Below are 16,365 nucleotides of genomic sequence, written 5' to 3'. Positions count from 1 at the left end.
AGAGAGTTTAGTGAGCAGGGCAGGGTGCCAGACCGTGTCAAAAGCACGTGATTATATCCAGGGATACGGCTCGGATTTCCTGTCTGGCATTGAGGGCTTCCATCCGTTGTTGGGAGAGCAGAAGCAGCATATCCAGGGTTGAGTGACCTGCTCTGAAACCAAAGTGATGATCGGAAATCAAGTCATTGGAGAAGAGGTAGGATTTAATGTCTGAAGCGATGATGGATTCCATAACCTTGCTGATGATTGGCAGAAGGCTGATTGGTCTGTCGTTGCAGGGATCTGTTTTTGCACCTTTTTTATGCAGGACATTAATGTTTGCTGATTTTCAAGCAGATGGCAGATAACCTTGAGCAAATGAGAGGGTGAATAGAACAGAGAGATGGTGAGCAAGAGCAGAAGAGCAGGCTTTGAGGACACATGGGCTGATGCCGTCTGGACCGGTTGCAGAATCTGAGTTGAGGTTTGACAGCAAGCTCTCCACCTTGTCAGGAGAAAAGGACACAGAGTCCAGGGACAGTTGGGTGCGACTGGGTAAGGTGGGTAGAGAAAGTGATGGGTTTTGGACACAAGATTTATATTAGCTGCAAACACCGAGTTTAGACATTCAGCCTTTTCATTTGCGGTATCAGCAGTGCGGCCATTTGAGGTAAGGGAGATGATGGAGGGGGAACATACCCCAGAAACAGATTTGATTTAGATGCCAACAGGATTTTGAGGAGGGAGAGAGGTTTGAAAGTTCAGACTTGAGCTCAGAAATATGTTGTTTTCTGGCTCTCCTGAGGGTAGATACACACTTATTCCAAGCTTTATGGAAGGAACTGAGATTACCCTCAGTTGGGTTTGCTTTCCATGAGGTAAAGGCAAGTTGTTTCAGGACAATTGCCTCACCACAAGCTTCAGTGAACCAAGGGTGGGAGGAAGGGTCGGACAACTGAAGATGAGAGGGGATAAATCTGTGCATGAGGGAGAGCAAGTTTCTTTGAAAGAATTCCCAGGATGAGTTGATGTTGGAGAAAGTAGCGAAAGGAGACCAGTCAATAAGTTTGATGGCTGCTTGGAGACCCTTCCAGTCAGCTTGAGTGAAATGCCAGACTCTGGCGGTGAGGTGGTTCGCTGATAATAGCCAGAGAGATGTCCACTTTGACGAGGACGTGGTCAGAAGAACCAATTGGAGCGGAGGAAGAGCAGCAAATAATGTCAGGGAAATTTGTCAAAATCAGATCCAGAAGAGATGGATTATCATTGGTTGAGATCCGGGTTGGGAAGTTGACCGATTGAGTCAGTCCCAATGAGTCGCAGAAAGCTTTTGCTGAGGTGACATGACAGGTGAGAGAGGTACCCACACCAAGCCAACTGGCATGATGACTATTGAAGTCGCCACATCTGAGGGAGAGAGAGTTTGGATGAGAAGATAGAAGTTGTTCAATGTTTTCTGATAGTGAGGTGCAGATGGAGTCATCACTGTTTGGTGGACGGTGCAGTACACATATAAACATGAGGTGGGGGTGGAGGGGAAGCCATAGCCAGAGGTATTCCTGGGGGTGTGGGGAGTGAGGGCAGTGCATGGGGAGTGAGGAATAGAGTCTTTGATGAAGAGAGCAACTCCTCCACCAGGAGGAGGCTCAGGTCTGTCATACCAGAGGAGGGAGTAACCAGGGAGAGATACTTTGGAGGCAGACAAGTCTTGGGGAAGGAAAGTTTCTGTTTGGCAGATTATGTCTGGTTTGTTAGTGGCAACCTGTATGGAAAGATCTGAAAGGTTTGAGCGAAGACCCTGGATATTTGAGATCCACACTGTTAATGAAGAAGGAGGGGAGGAGGCTTTGGGTGCAGGAGTGGGAGGGGAGGGGAAGGGACGAGAGGGGGAGGTAAGGAGGGTTGTTGAAAGAGTGTGGGGGATTGCAGAATAGCTAGGGGAGGGCTGGATGAGGAGAAAAGGCTCTGTGGTGCTGGGGGAGAGGGGGCAGAAGGCAGTTGAGGATTTGAGGAGGTGGAGTGAAGAGATGGAGGTGAGAGAGCAGTGGAAGGAGGCAGCTTTGTGGCTGAGAGGGGGGCAACTTTGAGAAGGGTGAGTGAGGGGTGAATGGTGGGAGAAAGGTGAGGGGGGAGTTTTTGAGAGAGGTGAGAGGTAGGCTTGGATGGAGAAGAGTGGGATGGTTGATTTTAGCGTGAGGGGTGAGAGGGGTGAGATGGCACGGAAATTGGAAAAAAGAATGGTTGATGGAAAGCGAACATTCATAGCAAACTGGGTTTTTAAAAAAAGTTTTACGTCAGAGATGCGATTAATCACTTTTCTTGATGGATGTAATAAAGGCGAATCCAGAGAATGGAGAGAAGAAACGCTGTAACAGTTGGATTTTTTAGGCAAGGTATGAAGGAGAGGTCGAATTGAGAGCAGTCTGTTTAAATAGTAGAAGAGTCTTGCATTATGATACAGTAATGAGTACCACACGTGTGAAAGAGGAAGATGAAGCATTATAAGAGATCGTTTTAATTATTATTATTATTGTTTGAGAGAGTTTTCAACAGATTATGTGATGGAAGTGTTGTAGAAAAAATCGTAAGGTGAATGGTGAAATTGGATCGATAAAAGCACGGGGTCTAAACAGATCACGTGGTTATGGGAGAAGTACTTGGCTACGGGAGGTGTATCGTTTAAAGTGAAATTATTTATTAGATCCTCGTGGAGAATCTCTAAGTCTTACTCACGTTGTTGTTCTTGTGGACTTTTTTGTTTCACAGCCTGCAGTTTTCATCGAAACTTCCTGAAACTTGGCGGATATACGTAAAAATACCCTGCGCAGACAGTAACCATCTCCGATTTTGAAAATTCCTGCTAGAAAAAAGTTCTTCTTCTTCTTCTCCTTCTCCTTCTCCTTCTCCTTCTCCTTCTCCTTCTCCTTCTCCTTCTCCTTCTCCTCCTCCTCCTCCTCCTCCTCCTCCTCCTCCTCCTCCTCCTCCTCCTCCTCCTCCTCCTCCTCCTTCTCCTTCTCCTTCTCCTTCTCCTTCTCCTTCTCCTTCTCCTTCTCCTTCTCCTTCTCCTTCTCCTTCTCCTTCTCCTTCTCCTTCTCCTCCTCCTCCTCCTCCTCCTCCTCCTCCTCCTCTCCCGTTAGGGGTCACCACAGCGGATCAACCGTCTCCATTTCGCTCTATCCTCCACATCTTCCATTGACACTCCAACCACCCGCATGTCCGCCCTCACTGTATCCATGAACCTCTTCTTTGGCCTTCCTCTTCTCCTCCTGCCTGGCGGCTCCATCTTCAACATCCTTCTCCCGATATATTCCGCTTCCCTCCTGAGCACATGTCCAAACCATCTCAATCTCGCCTCTCTCACTTTGTTTCCAAACCGTCCTACCTGCGCTGTCCCTTTAACATACTCATTCCTTATCCTGTCCATCCTCTTCACTCCCAACTAGAATCGCAGCATCTTTAACTCTGCCACCTCCAGCTCCGCTTCCTGTCTTTTTGTTGGTGCCACCGCCTCCAAACCATACAACATAGCTGGTCTCACTACCGTCTTATATACTTTCCCCTTCACTCTTGCAGCTACCCTTCTGTCACAAATCACTCCTGCAACTCTTCTCCACCCACTCCATCCTGCCTGCACTCTCTTTTTCACTTCTTTCCCACACTCTCCGTTACTTTGGACAGTTGATCCCAAGTATTTAAACCCATCCACCTACCCACCTCAACTCCTTGCAACCGCACCATACCACCACCCTCCCTCTCATTTACGCACATGTACTCTGTCTTACTCTGACTGACTATCATTCCCCTTCTCTCCAGTGCATACCTCCACCTCTCGAGGCTCGCCTCAGCCTGCTCCCTACTCTCCCGACAGATCATGATGTCATCCGCGAACATCATAGTCCATGGGGACTCCAGTCTGATCTCGTCCGTCAACCTGTCCATCACCATTGCAAACAGGAAAGGGCTCAGAGTCGATTCTTGGTGCAATCCCACTTTTACCTTAAACCGGTCCGTCATTCCTACCGCACACCTCACCGCTGTCACACTGTCCTCGTACATATCCTGCACGATCCTCACATACTTCTCCACCACTCCTGACTTCCTCATACAATGCCACAACTCCTCTCTTGGCACCCTATCATAAGCTTTCTCTAAATCCACAAACACACAATGTAACTCCTTCTGGCCTTCCCTATACTTCTCCATCAACATTCTCAAAGCAAACATCACATCAGTGGTGCTCTTTCCTAGCATAAACCCATATTGCTGCTCACAGATTATCACCTCTCCTCTCAACCTAGCTTCCACGACTCTTTCCCACAACTTCATGGTGTGGCTTAACAACTTTATCCCTCTGTAATTTCCACAGCTCTGCACATCACCCTTATTCTTGAAAATCGGAACCAGTACACTTAATCTCCACTCCTCCGGCATCCTCTCACTTTCCAAGACTTCATTAAACAATCTGGTTAACAACCCCACTGCCATCTCTCCTAAGCACTTCCATGCCTCCACTGGTATACCATCTGGGCCAACCGCCTTTCCACTTTTCATCTTCTTCATAGCAGTCCTCACTTCATCCTTACTGATCCACCCCACTTCCAGATTCACTATCTCCACCTCTTCCAACCTTCTCTCTCTCTCATTTTCTTCATTCATCAGCTCCTCAAAGTACTCCATCCACCTTCTCAACACACTCTCCTCGCTCGTCAGCACATTCCCATTTGCGTCCTTTATCACCCAAACCTGCAGCACATCCTTCTCAGCTCGGTCCCTCTGTCTTGCCAATCGGTATAAATCCTTTTCCCCTTCTTTTGTATCCAACTTCTCATACAGCTTGTCATATGCCTTTTCCTTGGCCTTTGCCACCTCTCTTTTTGCCTTTCGCCGCCACTCCTTGTACTCCTGCCTACTTTCTTCATCTCTGACTATCCCACTTCTTTTTCACCAACCCCTTCTTCCTTATACTTTCCTGTACTTCCTCATTCCACCACCAAGTCTCCTGATCTTCCTTTCTCTGTCCAGATGTCACACCAAGTACCTTCCTAGCTATCTCCCTCACAACTTCTGCTGTCGTTGCCCAATCATCCCACCCATCTTTACCACCATCCAACGCCTGTCTCACCTCCTCCCTAAATTTTACGCAACAGTCTTCCTCCTTCAGCTTCCACCATCTGGTCCTTGGTTCAGCCCTCACTCTCTTCCTCAACCTCACCTCTAAAGTCATCCTACAGACCACCAATCGATGCTGTCGAGCTACACTCTCCCCTGCCACCACCTTACAGTCACTAATCTCTTTGAGGTTGCATCTCCTGCTGAAGATGTAAGCCACCTGTGTGCACTTTCCTCCACTCTTGTACGTCACCCTGTGTTCCTCCTTCTTCTTGAAATACGTATTTACCACTGCCATTTCCATTCTTTTTGCAAACTCTACCACCATTTGCCCTTCCACATTTCTCTTGTTTAGACCGTACCTACCCATCACCTCCTCATCCTCTTTATTCCCTTCCCCAACATGCCCATTGAAATCTGCTCCAATCACCACTCTTTCATCCTTGGATACGCTCTCCACCACTTCATCTAACTCACTCCAGAAATCTTATTTATATTCCATCTCACACCCCATATGTGGTGCATATGCACTGATGACATTCATCATCACCCCTTCAATTTCCACCTTCACACTCATCACTCGGTCAGACACTCTCCTCATCTCCAATACCCACTTGACAAAATCTTCCTTCAGGATTACCCCGACACCATTTCTCCTCCCATCCACACCATGGTAGAACAGTTTGAAACCACCTCCAATGCTTCGAGCCTTACTCCCCATCCACTTGGTCTCTTGTACACACAGTATGTCCACCTTTCTTCTCTCCATCATATCAGCCAACTCTCGCCCTTTGCCAATCATCGTCCCAACATTCAGAGTTCCAACTCTCACCTGCACACTTCTACCCTTCCCCCTCTCCCACTGCCTCCGGACTCGCCTTCCCCATCTCCTTTTCCTCCTTCGCCCAGCAGTAGCACAATTTCCACTGGTACCCTGCTGACCACCGGTACCGGTTGCGGTCGTTGGTAACCCGGGCCTCGACCGATCCAGTATGGAAATTCGTTTTGTTGTCCGCATAATGATTTGGCATAGGTTTTTACGCCGGATGCCCTTCTTGACGCAACCCTGGTCGCCTCTTACGACACACAGGGATATGGTACACCTATTCTAACCAGGGCATACACCGGGCCCAGTACAACTGGTACTCATTTCGCCGACCTCGGAAGGATGGCAGGCTGAGTCAACCCCCTGGTGTTTTCGACTTGGTTTATATATATATATATATATATATATATATATATATATATATATATATATATATATATATATATATATATATATATATATATATACATATATGTATATATATATACATATATATATATATATATATATATATATATATATATATATAAATACATTCAGTGTCCCAACAGGGCTTGAACTCAGGACCTTTTTGGTCCCAAGCCACTGCCCTAACCACTGCGCCAACACCAGGCTCCTGCTCGAAAAAAAGTTTTGATGGCAAAATATCTCCACTAATGGAAATCACCTGAAATATTATCTCTGAAACTCGGCAAGCTTTTTGAATTCTGTTTGCGGGAATCGAACAGGGCATTAGCAGAGATGAATTACCACACATATGATACATCACTATGACGTCATATCAATTTTTATGACGCCATTCCTATTTTTTGACTTTTTGTTTTTCGTTTCATTTGTTTCACAGCCTACAGTTTTCAACGAAACTTCCTGAAACTTTGCATATATATGTAAAAATACCCTACACAGACAGTAACCATCTCCGATTTTTAAAATTCCTCCTAGAAAAAAGTTATGATGTCAAAATATCTCCACAAATGGAAATCGCCTAAAAAATTCTCAAACTATGCAAGCTTTTTGAATTCTGTTTTCGGGAATCGAACAGGGCATTAGCAGAGATGAATTACCACACATATGATACATTACTTCCGGTTCTGTGTTTGGAGCATTGGCAGGTCTCCTTGGGGGCTCCCTGCTGACGATCTCAAAGTTAAGTTTCCGGTCGTTATCTGTCCTGTTTTAACTGTTTATTTTCTCACCTACATGTTACTGTGTGTTCCTAGTTCGGTTTTGTTTCAAAAATCATGCTATTTTGTGAGGTAATGTCAAACTTGTTCTTACTGGGTGCTTGAGGCCTATCCTTGATGCCTGAGGCCTACTCTTTTTTTCCCCTCGGTGTACGATCGTGTTTACTTGGTTTTTCTCCCCATAATGTTCAATTTGTATCTTTCCCACTTTCTTAACATCCCCCATCCCGAATTATCATTCTATTTCTTATCTTAAAAAAAACGCTACCTTTCTCTGATTCTTCTTCTTCTTCATCTCCTCTTCTTCTTCCTCCTCTTCTTCCTCGATTTTTTTTGACAACACTTCCATGACCTAATCTGTTGAAAACTCTCTCAAACATTAATAATAATAACAAAAAAGATCTCTAATAATGCTTCATCTTCCTCTTTCACATGTGTGGTACTCTTTACTGTATCATAATGCACTACTCTTCTACTATTTAAACAGACTGCTCTCAATTCGACCTCTCCTTCATACCTTGCCTAAAAAATCCAACTGTTACAGTGTTTCTTCTCTCCATTCTCTGAATTCGCCTTTATTGCATCCCTCAAGAAATGTGTTTAATCGCATAACTGACCGAAAACTTAAAAAAAAAAAAACTCCAGTTTGCTATGAATGTTCGCTTTCCATCAACCATTCTTTTTTTCCAACTTCAGTGCCAACTCACTCCTCTCACCCCTCACTCTCAAAGCAACCATCCCACTCTTCTCCCTCCAAGCCTCCCTCTCACCTCTCTCAAAAACTCCCCCTCACCTTTCTCCCACCATTCATCCCCCACACTCATCCTTCCCAAAGTTGCCTCCCTTCCCATCTACAAAGCTGCCTCCTTCCACTGCCCTCTCACCTCCATCTCTTCACTCCACCTCCTCAAATCCTCAACTGCCTTCTTCCCCTCTCTTGTCCCCCCTCTCCCCCAGCACCACAGAGCCTTTTCTCCTCCTCATTCGGCCCTCTCCCCTAGTTATTCTGCAATCCCCCACACTCTTTCAACAACACTCCTTACCTCCCCAGCCTCGTCCCTTGTCCTACCCTCCCCCCCCCCCCAACCCCTACACCCAAAACCTCCTCCTCTTCCTCTTCATTAAAAGTATGCACCAAAAATATCTGGGGCCTTCGCTCAAACCTTTCAGATTTTTCCATACAGGTTGCCACTGACAAACCAGACATAATCTGCCTAACAGAAACTTTCCTCCCCCAAGATGTCTGACTCACAAGTATCTCTCCCTGGTTACTCCCTCCTCCGGTTTGACAGACCTGAGCCTCGTCCTGGTGGAGGAGTTGCTCTCTTCATCAAAGACTCTATTCCTCACTCACCATGCACTGCCCTCACTCCCCTACACCCCCAGGAATACCTCTGGCTACGGCTTCCCCTGCACTCCCACCTCATGTTTATATGTGTACTGTACCGTCCACCTAACAGTGATGACTCCATCTACACCTCAATATCTGAAAACATGGACCAACTTCTATCTTCTCATCCAAACTCTCTATTCCTCATATGTGGTGACTTCAATTGTCATCATGCCAGTTGGCTTGGTGTGGGTACCTCTCTCACCTGTCATGGCACCTCAGCAAAAGCTTTCTGGGACTCATTGGGACTGACTCAATCGGTCAACTTCCCAATCCGGATCTCAACCAATGATAATCCATCTCTTCTGGATCTGATTTTGACAAATTTCCCCGACAATATTTGCTGCTCTTCCTCCGCTCCAATCGGTTCTTCTGACCATGTCCTTGTCAAAGTGGACATCTCTCTGGCTATTATCAGAGAACCCCCTCAGCACCATCGAGTCTGGCATTTCACTCAAGCTGACTGGAAGGGTCTCCAAGCAGCCATCAAACTTATTGACTGGTCTCCTTTCGCTACTTTCTCCAACATCAACTCATCCTGGGAATTCTTTCAAAGAAACTTGCTCTCCCTCATGCACAGATTTATCCCCTCTCGTCTTCAGTTATCCTACCCTTCCTCCCACCCTTGGTTCACGGAAGCTTGTGGTGAGGCAATTGTCCTAAAACAACTTGCCTTTGCCTCATGGAAAGCAAACCCAACTGAGGGCAATCTCAGTTCCTTCCATAAAGCTTGGAACAAGTGTGTATCTACCCTCAGGAGAGCCAGAAAACAACATCTTTCTCATCGCAAGTCTGAACTCTCAAACCTCCCTCCTTCCTCAAAATCCTGGTGGCGTCCAATCAAATCTGTTTCTGGTGTATGTTCCCCCTCCATCCCCTCCCTTACCTCAAATGGCAGCACTGCTGATACCGCACGTGAAAAAGCTGAATGCCTAAACTCGGTGTTTGCAGCCAAATCTTGTGTCCAAAACCCATCACTTTCTTGACCCACCTTACCCAGTCGCACCCAACTGTCCCTGGACTCTGTGTCCTTTTCTCCTGACAAGGTGGAGAGCTTGCTGTCAAACCTCGACTCGATTCTGCAACCGGTCCAGACGGCATCAACCCACGTGTCCTCAAAGCCTGCTCTTCTGCTCTTGCTCACCCTCTCTCTGTTCTATTCACCCTCTCATTTGCTCAAGGCCATCTGCCATCTGCTTGGAAATCAGCAAATATCACTGCCCTGCACAAAAAAGGTGCAAAAACAGATCCCTGCAACTACAGACCAATCAGCCTTCTCCCAATCATCAGCAAGGTTATGGAATCCATCATCGCTTCAGACATCACATGCTTCCTCTTCTCCAATGGCTTGATTTCTGATCATCAATTTGGTTTCATACCAGGTCACTCTACCCTGGATATGCTGCTTCTGCTCTCCCAACAATGGATGGAAGCCCTCAATGCCAGACAGGAAATCTGAGCCGTATCCCTGGATATATCACGTGCTTTTGACACAGTCTGACACCCTGCCCTGCTCACCAAACTCTCTTCCTATGGTATCCAAGGCCATCTCCACTCAAGGCTGCAGACTTCCTGTCCTGTCACAGTCACCGTGTGGCCCTAAATGGAATTCTTTCATCCCCCCTTCCTGTCCAGCCTGGAGTTCCTCAAAGTAGCGTTCTGGGCCCTGTTCTTTTTCTGGTTTTCATCAATGATCTCTCCGACTCTGGAAAATCCTCTATATCTCTTTGCTGATGACTCCACCCTCTGCCGTACCATCGGTCATCCCTCAGACCGGCAAGCAGCAGCTTCTTCACTCACTGCTGATCTGGATAAAATCACAAACTGGTTCAACACGTGGAACATGTCTTTCAATCCGCACAAATCTCACACTCTCACTGTCTCTCCGAAAGACCGTTTAGAACCCCCCCCCCCAATCCACTTTCTCAACAATCCTCTGGAATAAGTCCTTTCTTTCAAGCTTCTGGGTCTCAATATCTGCCATGACCTTTCCTGGGAAAGCCACATTTCAAACCTCGCCTCCAAAGCCAGTCGCCGACTGGGTATCCTCCATCGTGCAAGGTCCTTCCTCGGCCCACCTGAGCTCCTGACCACTCACAAAGCTTTTGTCCGCAGCCTGATGGAGTACTGCTCTCCCCTCTGGGCTGGTGCTCTTGCCTCCCACCTTTCTCGGCTTCACGCTGTAGAAACCAAGGCATTTCGGATCATTGGCATCTCCCGCAATGAGGCTGAGTCTTTGGGCCTCTCACTCAATCACCGCAAGTTGGTCGGTGGTCTTTCTGTCTTCTACCGTCTCCTCTCCAGCCTCGCCCCCCCTACTCTCTCTCTGTGATTTGTTCCCACCACATTTCCGCAGGGCGCTCAAGGTCCGCCTACAACCCCCTTCTGGTAAAACTACCAAAATCACGAATCACTGCTCACCTTCACTTTTTTCCATTCTTCACCATTCCTCTTTTTTCCCGCCTTTGGAATAAACTCCCTCACTCTATTCATTCCCATTCTTCTCTCCAGGCCTTCAAAACAGCTGTTCGCCACCACCTCTTATTCCTCTCCTGTCGTAGTCCAACACGTGGAACACCTGCCCCATCCAAATCCTCGATCTTTTCTACCCCCGATAATCCACCCAAGCCCACCTCCTTCAAATTCCCTGCTTTCCTTCATGAAAGTCCCTGTAATGTCCATCTTCTATTCCCCATGTTCTCCGTCCCATCCCTCTCCGTTCCACAGATCTCCAAATGTCTCTGTTCCCCACTATTTTGTCCTTCCCACTCCCTCCCCTCCTGTCTCATGCCCCCTTGATGTGTGTTGTGTGTTAGCTCTCATACGAGCCTCGACAAGGTATACAAAAAGAAAATCACTATGATTTCATATCAATTTTTATGACGTCATTCCTATTTTTTGACTTTTTGTTTCACAACCCAGAGTTTTCATCGGATCTTCGTGAAACTTGCCATGTATATGCAGAAAGCCCACACACAGGCAGTAACCATCTCCGATTTAGAAAATTCTTCCAAGAAAAAAGTTGATGTCATAATATCGCCGCTAATGGAAATTGCCTATACCATTATCTCTGAAACTCGGCAAGCTGTTTGAATTTTGTTTGCGGAAATCAAGCCAGGCATTAGCACCTATTATAATTTATCGCAAATCTGATACATCACAATGACGTCGTATTCGTTTTTATGACGTCATTATTAAGAGGATGAGGATCTTAGCTCATTCGAGCTTTTAAAAAAATATGGATTGCATAACATTTGGAAAATGGAAGGTTGGAGTAAAATTGTGGAAGTGTGTGATGAATTTGGAAAACGCAGTGTGAAGCTGCTGGGTCGATGAAAAGTACCAGGAAGAGTAGAGAGAGACATGTGGTGACAGGAGGTGTAGAGATCGAAAGGATACAAGGAAGATTATTATTTTTTGATGTATTTTTTTAAGAACAGGTAAGATTCGGGAATGGAAGGTTGTAGATCGGAAGAAATCGTGAAGGTAATAGCGAGAGATCGTCAGCTCAGTAGAATAAAGATGGTGTGCCGGCAGGAGGAAGAAGAAGGAAGAAGAAGAGAATGGAAGAAGAAGAAGAAGAAGAAGAAGGATCGAGACTTGTGAGTGTGCAAGGAGAAAGGTAGTTTTTTGGGGGGGGATTAAAGAAAAGAAATAGAGTGTTTAGTTGGGAGGGATGTCGGACGTTGGGAAAGTGGGGAAGATAGAAATTGAATGTAATGCGGAGAAAATACAAATAAACACGATCGTACACCGAGGGGAACGATGGGTTGGCCTCAAGCACCCGGTAAGACAAGGTCGACGAAAACTCACAAAATAGCACGATTTTTGAAACAAAACCGAACTAGGAACACACAGTAACATGTAGTTGAGAAAATAAACAGTTAAAACAGGACAGATAACGACCTGAAACTTAACTTTGAGATCGCCAGCAGAGAGCCGTGAAGGAGACCTGCCAACGCTCCAAACCCAGAACCGGAAGTCTTAATGTTGGCCATTAAGCCAACACTTGACATTTGTTGAAATAATGTCTCTTTCTCTTTCTTTGTTGATACACTTCTTTTTTTTCTCTGTCTGTGTCTGTCTCTCTGTCTCTGTCTCTTTCTCTCTCTGTCTCTTTCTCTCTTTCTCTCTTTCTTTCTCTCTCTCTCTCTCTCTTTTTCTTTCTCTCTTCCTCTATCTCTCCCCCTCTATCATCTCTCACACAAAGTCATAATATTCATGATTTTGTACACCTACTGTTCTTTCCGTGATAGGCTCTCAATGCAATGACCTGCCGCTTGTGCATCACTGAGGGAGGCTCCAGTGAGGATATGGCTGCCATGTTTCCATGTTATTGTATTGACACAATATAACAATATCTTATCCTTCATGTAGTAAAAAATTACCTCTGCCACCGAAGGTGAAGGAAGTTATGTTTTCGCCCTGTCTGTCTGCTTGTACGATACGATGATTGTCTGGTCTGTCTCTGGATACGATAATTAATTAATTTCTCAAGTGATTCTTCACCATTGAGAGATAGGGCCAAAAACGATATAGTACTGTATGGCATGATATTTCCAAAATGTATTGATTGGGCCCGATATGTTCTTGTGGATCAGGCATTGCGTGGCAGAGGTATGTGCTCCACCGTGTACCCTTCTCGTTTTGTTTAACAACATGAAGTCGTGTGTTTGTTTGACTTGTTTAACGGATTCACTTCTCTTGTGAGCATATTTATCCCTTTACTGTACCTTTATTATAATGTAAAGCTATACACCCCCCTTTCCTGATATTATTCACAATTCTTTTAATCATCTCTTGCAAAGCATATTCCGGAATGTTGCTATTTCATCTCGGCAGGCAAAGTGGTGCAAGTGGCGGAGTAAAATGTCCTTCAATTTAATTGCCTTTTGGGACATGCTTCCTTGTGTTTAAATATGAGGTTATTTCTGTATTTCTCATCAGTATGTGTCATCATATGGGAAGAGGGAAAGGAAGTGGGAGAATTGAAAGAAGGGGACAGAGAAGAGAGGTGTCAGGATGGGATATGAGACGGAAGAACGAGTGGAAGTAAAATGAAAGGCATGGACACAGATCCACCATGGTGGGATAAATTCCACAGAGTTGAATGCTGCTGATGATTGGTGGAAATCATGCTGACCTATCCACTTGGGATTTAATATTGGTGCTAAAATTTTGGATTATTTTGTAAGCCACCTGGTTAATGAACCAGAGTCGTGGTCAGTCGCGTGAGTCAAAGTCTGGTTCGTCCGACATCAAAATGTTTCTCTGTCTTCTCGACATCAAAATGTTTTTACCTGATACCAAGGAAATGCATTCAAACGATTTGTTGAACTATTTGTCTGTCGAAAACACAGCGACAGCCTTGAGAAGCAAAGAGGCTTTTAGGAAATTAAAAAACAGTGAATGTATATTTAAACTCTCCATCAAGTAATGGAGTTCTGTTTCCTTTGGTTTTTCTTATAACATTGCTTTTAATCGGAAAAAGTGAAAACACAATGTGCCCACATCTTTAGCCAATTTTGCAATTACTTCTCAGCACATAATGCGATCAATTTTGACATAATAATGAGAAGGAAAGTTTTTGGCAGATGAAGTGAAATCCTTGAGACTCCAGTTATCTTTATCTTTCATGAAGACTTGTAACCTGTACAGTTTCTTACTCTCAGCAGCCTCTGTACTTTAAATATCTACTGATACTGTTCTGAGGATGTTTTTCAACCTGGGGACATATTATTTATTGAGTGTATGTATTTTATATAGTACAAGCAATTAAAAGCAAAAAATCTATGTCTCTGTCTCTCCCCCCCATACTCTATCCCCCACCCCCTCACTCTCTCTCTCTCCTCCACCCCCCCCACTCTCTATCTTTACTACCCTCGTTAACTCAACCCAAATCCCTTCTATTTCCAGTTTTCCCTCCTTGAAGTTTCCTTCTATGTCTATCTTGTCCACCCCATGCATACACGTTTTGCGTCCTGTTTTTGTCCATTACGTCTTGATCTGTTCAGTGTGCTAACTCTTCCACAACATTTTCCACGACTTCCACTACTTCCACATTACAGGGAGTGGGGGAACACACCAACAGCAGGGTTGAGGGACAAAATAGAGGGAGACTTCGAGGGATAATGAACATGTGGAAGAATGAGAGCCAGGGGAAGATACAGGAGGTGAACAAGATGGATACAGCCACAAACTCTCAACACTGAAGGAAGGAAAAACTGGAAACCCAGGAAATGGTGGGCTTGGGGAGGGTTAATGGGGGTAGAAAGGATGGTTGTGGGTGGGGGATGATCTGAGATGGTGGTGAACAGCTGTGTTGAAGCCCTGGAGGGAAGATTGAGATTGAAGAGACTGTGGAAGTTGGTTACACATGTGGGGAAAAAGAGGAACGAATGAGTGGAGTGATCAGTAAATCTGGATTTTGGGAGTTTCACTAGAAGGGGGTTGCTGGTGGACCGTGTGCGCTCTGCAGATACCTGGGGACATGGTGGTGGGGGACAGAGCACGGAAAGAGCAGACGATGCAAGACCAGAAAGGAAGCGCTAGAAGACAGAGACCCCATCGATCTGCCTGCATTAAGAAAGTGATCAACACAGAAACTCAGCTCCATCACTGAAGATTCAATTTATTTCATTTTGAAGGCCTTGATTTCCATGATGTCAAGCTGAGCAAGGTGTGAGGCACTTTCACAGCAAACATAGAGGATTTCTCAGGTGGATTATTTGGTGCTGCTCCATTTCTCTCCCAAAGCTGCCCAAAGGAAACCCTGATAGTTTTCTCCTATTACGGAAACTGGGAAAGCATACTAGACTGTTTTGAGCATGGTCCTGCGGTGGTTTTGTGAGCAGCTGGTTCCCAAGGGCCTCCCCGTAACACGAGGTGGCATTTTTTTTAGCGAAGTGGTCGTACATTTGTACAACATGGATCGACATTGAAGTCAAGCTCAGAGTGAGTTGATAAATGTTGGTCCTGAGTGCACCTTCCAGAGCAGCTATTGTAAAACAAATAAAGCAAGTGAGCTACAGAGTTCGTAGCTCCTCTCAATAATGACTCAATGCATTTTAGTTCAAACACGTAAAGACAATGAAGTGTACATACCAAACATTTATACAAGGTATCATGGGAAGAAAGATTGAAATGGAAGAAAAGAGAGCTTAAGGTTGAATGAGATGGGTGAACATTCAATAAGATTCCAATGCAGCTGATTTGGAAGTTAATCTTTGTAAAATTAGACAAGGGTTTTGCAAACAGCATCATTTTTTTGAATCGTCTTGCATCAGCACGAGCTATGTGAAGTCCTGTAAGCTGAACAATTTATGCTGTAACGAAATATACTGTAAATAATTCAGAAATAACATGATACAGTAATGCATTTCTCCAGATAATTATCCTAAGTTGGAAAAAGAAATCGTTTTTAGAGATGAATTCCTTTTAATTAATTTTGATATTATGCAAATGGATTCTAATTATACAGACACACACAGAGACGAGAGACAGAGAGAGACAGAGAGAGAAGATACACACAGAGGAGAATAGGCTGCTGGATCTGAATTTGGACCTGAACTAAAATGAATCAGCTTCTTCTTGTCACTAAACCAACTTACCACCAATTTTCGGCCAAATTCGTCTATCATTTTTGGGATATCCTGCTTTATATTGTTTTAGCCCAATCACTCAATGGTGAAGAATCACTTAAAAATTCTCCGATGCGGATCTTCACCAAAATCAAATCGATTCTTCCTTGTTACATACCAAACCTGCCCACCAACTTTCGTCTGAATCCATCCACAACTTTTTGAGATATCCTGCCTCATGTCGTTTTTGGCCCTATCTATCTCTGGTGAAGAATCACTTTTTAAAATCTCGGATCA

General features: G+C 45.0%; 1 protein-coding gene across 5 annotated transcripts in view; it reads left to right on the top strand.

Moving 5' to 3' along the window:
* Positions 1-16,365, top strand: part of LOC147011824 (myocardin-like) — a 142,802-nt gene that overhangs the window by 17,605 nt on the left and 108,832 nt on the right. The gene's annotated exons all lie outside the window — the stretch shown is intronic.

The sequence above is a fragment of the Eptatretus burgeri genome, chromosome 15, assembly GCF_056783735.1.
Source record: "Eptatretus burgeri isolate ZD-2024b chromosome 15, Ebu_testis_v1, whole genome shotgun sequence".
NCBI classification, from domain to species: Eukaryota; Metazoa; Chordata; class Myxini; order Myxiniformes; family Myxinidae; genus Eptatretus; species Eptatretus burgeri.
Note: the sequence above shows the minus strand (reverse complement) of the source record. Positions and strands in the feature narration are given on the sequence as shown.